The sequence below is a fragment of the Triturus cristatus genome, chromosome 8 (genome assembly GCF_964204655.1).
Source record: "Triturus cristatus chromosome 8, aTriCri1.1, whole genome shotgun sequence".
NCBI classification, from domain to species: domain Eukaryota; kingdom Metazoa; phylum Chordata; class Amphibia; order Caudata; family Salamandridae; genus Triturus; species Triturus cristatus.
Genome location: NC_140591.1, coordinates 49,980,621 through 49,981,282, shown reverse-complemented (window position 1 = coordinate 49,981,282; position 662 = coordinate 49,980,621).

Here is a 662-nt window from a genome sequence, read left to right as displayed (position 1 = left end):
TTCTCGTTCAAGATCCCGGAAGAAGAAAGAAGAACAAATGGTGCTATATGAACAGATCAATGGATTGATGAAGATTGATATCTCGTGAAGGGCAAGAAGGGGACAAGGAGGGAATGTGGAAATATGGATTTTTCTGGTCAGTTATGTCCCCTATCTTGGACCCCAACGGTTCTATGTGCATGTCACAAGTACATGTATGTTCCCTCCAGTTCCAGTTTCCAAAACGCAAACATATGTGTGTCCACCGTCAACATGTTCTCTGTCAGATCCGCCATCAATGGGCTGGATATTCGATTCTTAAGTATGAAAGGCCACCGACTTTATATGGCTAAGTTACTCTATTTTTACAGTTCAGGCAAGTAGGCCCGATTCTGTCCTCAAAGCCTTCCCTGCTCTCTGTCTCTGACAGCTTCAGCTTGAGCTCGCATCTGTATCCATGAACTTTGTCCTACTCCCTGTGCAGCTAACGGTGCCTGCCTCGGCCAGTTTTCGCCTGCCTGCCAAGAAGCTGTATTTCACCTTCGAATTATCTACTTTGCTCCTCAGCCGATGCATTCCTGTCCAGTGATTTAGGTAAACATTTCCTTTAGCTCACAAGCAAAGGACTCGGCCTTTCCGTCCTCCTGCAAGTAATTCATAGCCCTGTTGCCATGGAAAGTTTT